At 53.2% G+C, this 3,469-nt stretch overlaps 1 pseudogene; it reads right to left on the bottom strand.

Annotated features, from left to right (window-relative positions):
* Positions 1-208: 208 nt before the first annotated feature.
* LOC111764344 (U1 spliceosomal RNA) lies at positions 209-363 on the bottom strand (annotated as a pseudogene).
* Between the last annotated feature and the right edge of the window lie 3,106 nt (positions 364-3,469).

Below are 3,469 nucleotides of genomic sequence, written 5' to 3'. Positions count from 1 at the left end.
TTCCATTTTAAGTGTACAGGTCAGTGGCAGTGATGACATCGCAATGCCGTGCAATCATCAGCACCATCTATTCCCAAAACCTCTTCGTCACTGGACTGTGCTTCTTCGGCGGTGACTCCCTGTTACCTCTGGTCGACTTTCTGTCTCTGTATGTGTTGTCTATGTTTTGTTTTGTTTTTTTTCTTTTATTCTTATCTATTTTTTTTTTTAGGGGAGAGTGCGAACACAGTCCCCCACTCCCACCAATCATGCAGTCGCGTTTCACCCATTTGGGGAAATCGCAGGGGGCAGCACCCAATGGGTGAGCCTCGCCCGGGGAAACCAACCTTCGCAATCGAGGTGTCTCTCCTGCCAGGTAAGCACGTGTGGTCTAGTCCTGTACCATGCTGGTTGTTAAATATTTTTAAGACCACCCCTGGATACAAAAGACAAAAACTTGAGGGCTACGAAACACCAACAACAAATCTAAAAACGCAGGGACTTAAACCGTGGTGGGTGTGGCTGAGGCAAGGCATCCCAGCTCTCGATGTGATCCAGGTGTGGAGCTGCAAGTGGCCCCCCCGCCGCAGCCACTGCCCTGATGCCCACCGTTCCCCACAGTGCGCCCGCTGCTAGGACAGGCGAGCCTTTACAGCCGCACGCAGGCACAGGCCGCCACCGGCTGCCACAGGCAACCGAGACACTTCTCCATCGTCAGCAGGCTTTACCCTTTGCTTGAGCTTCTCCTTTTCATAAAATGTTTTGAATTCCGCCCTCTCCGAGTGGCAGCCCCACTTGACTGTTGTAGCGTGCTTCATCTCGGCTCCTGCAGAACATTTTGGATATCTGTCGAAAACGTATTCCCACGGAGCATCTCCACTGACTCCTGCGGGAGGTAATTCCCTGCAAGGGACAGACCCCCGATTAGCGAGTCCCCAGAGCTCAGTGCCTGGCACCGGTGCCCACACTGCTCCACTGTTAGAGTTCCCGTGTCTGCTTTGGATGCTCTGTAACTCCCCCTTGGATTTCTGCTTCAGAAACCTGTGGCTATCCACGACCCGCGGACCCGTACCTGTCTGTGGGGCCACCCAGCGATGTATGCCAGCCATCTCAGAACGGGCTTTTCCAAAGGCGCAGAGTGCACGAGCTTTGTGCCAGCTGATTTGGCAACTGATCTTCTTTTCAATTTACAATATCATTTTTTTAACAACTCAATTTTATTGATACATATTCATTAAGCATACATCCATCCAAAGTGTAGAATCAATGGTATTTGGTATAATCACATAGTAGTGCCTTCATCACTTCAATCGTTACTAGAGCATTTTCATTACTCGAGTTCATTTCATAAACTTCTGGAGTCACACCTGGTGGCGGTTTTTCGTCGCGCTTGTCCCAAGCCCCAGCTTCCTCTCAGCCCCAGGATGAAGGTGAGAGGGTTTCCAGGTGGCCCTCCCACACCCACTGACCGACACCCGGATCTGCCTGAGCCCCTGCGGCTCCGTGTGCTGAGCTCCAGCAGCGAGTTGCCTCGGCCAGACGCTGGCCCGCCACTCTGGGGAGGAGTTCCTTTTTGTGTGACTGTTGCCTTCTGGAACTGTGGGCAGCAGGAGATGTCCAAGCTGGGGGCAGGGGGTGGGGGTGGCTGCTCTGCGTCTGTTTCCCAAACCATTTTTCTTTCTTTTTCTTTCTCCTTCCTCCCTCCCTTCCTTTCTTCCTTGCGGGGATTGAACCTGGGACCACATGTATGGGAAGCTGGTTGCTCAACTACCAAACCCCATTGGCTCCCCTGAGTTGGTTTTCTCATTTGTTTGTTGTTATTTTTAGGAGGCACCAGAAACTGAACTTGGGACCTCCCATGCAAGGAAGCAGGTGCTCAACCGTCCCCCAACATTTCTAGCTTTCAGTATGGCTAGTCTAAGGTTATTACTGCCCCACTAACACAGTCGGAGGCCACCCGAGTCCTAAGCATAGCAAGTGCCTCGCTAATTGGGAAGGAACATCTGTGATGTGGGAATGTGGCACCTGGCCAGGCACAAATGACCTTTGCCCTGTTTGGAAGGAAAGGAGGGGAGCCAAACTACGTGGGGTGCAAGCACAGCTGCAGGGCCAGTGTTTCATCGACTCAGGATAACCAACTGTTTCTAAGACTCCAGCCCACTCATTCCTGACGGCCGGGAGCAGGCAAATACTGTCAACCCTAAATGAATTCAGGGTTGTTTAACCAAACCCTGGAAATGATAAGATGCCGACAGATGTTCATTGTTAGGGTGAATATTATCCCCTCCTGGGTACCCAGAATGGTGAGGAACCTGGAAAACACAGTACAAAAGGAATGGGGGCAAAATACTGGGGAGGATTACTCCTGTGAAGAATGAAACACTCAGCTGAGACTTGGGTGCTTCAAAAAATGAAGGGCTGGGGAGTGGATGCATTAATAGCTCAAGTGGTTGATTGCCTGCTTCCCATGTCCTGGGTTCAATCCTGATACCTCCTAAAGAACAAACCAAACAAACGAAGAAACCAACTCTCATTGGGGACTGGACATAGTTCAGCAGTTGAGCGCCTGCTTTCCACGTACAAGGTCTTGGGTTCAATCTCTGGCGCCTCCTTAAAAAAACGTGAAGGGCTATTGTGGATGGAAAAGCTGCGTGTTCGCTTCTCTGGGTGTCGATTGTTTACTGGTGCCATGTGCAGGTCCCCTGTTATGAGTACGTGTCATTTCCCCTGCCTGCTTTGCTGAGGAGCGACCGGGGGTGGGGAGCAGGTGTGGGCTGGGTGGAAAGAAGCCCTTTCCCACTCAGAGGTGTCTCGAAATGGCAAGAGCAGTGAACTTCTTGGCATGGGTGGGGAGGAGGGTGCTACAAACAGCGCCGGGTGGCAGTTTACTGTTTGGGGAAGCTCGGGAAGGCCCTTGCAACCTCGAGGTTTGGCTGAGTTTGGGGTGGCGCTCAACAACGTGCCCTCCCTGCCAGCGACCTCTTTGCAACCCCCCCACGGGGAAGGCGTCACCCCACCTTCAGGCCTTTTCCAGACAGCCTCGAAGACGACAAGCCCCGTTTTCCTAGCAGAGCTGAAGAGTTGTTTTACACTTCATCTAATTGATTACAATTACTCCTCGAAATTAACCAGGCCTTCCAGAGCCACGCGGTGAAATCCAGAGTCCGTCGCAGCTCGCGCAGGAGGGAGACCAGCGAGACTGCGGGCTGCGGGGGCATGGCCCTCCCGCCCCACCTGGGTTCCTGGGAACCTGTAAACCTGTGTCAGCCTAGGGGTCAGCTCGTGACAGGCATCTGTGTTCCCCGCTCAAACCCCGGGCGGTAACGAGGTGGCCTCGTCTCGGACGTGGTCAGGCCAGGGCCTGCCTCCCAGGAACGCTCGCTGTGTACATACCAGTTGTCCAGGGTCTCCTTTCATCCTCAGCCATGAGGATCCCATTCTACAGATGGAGACACGGAGGCCAGCGCCGGCCCCCAGCCGTGGAGCCTGG

The sequence above is a fragment of the Dasypus novemcinctus genome, chromosome 25 (genome assembly GCF_030445035.2).
Source record: "Dasypus novemcinctus isolate mDasNov1 chromosome 25, mDasNov1.1.hap2, whole genome shotgun sequence".
NCBI classification, from domain to species: Eukaryota; Metazoa; Chordata; class Mammalia; order Cingulata; family Dasypodidae; genus Dasypus; species Dasypus novemcinctus.
This window is presented reverse-complemented; position numbering and strand designations above follow the sequence as displayed.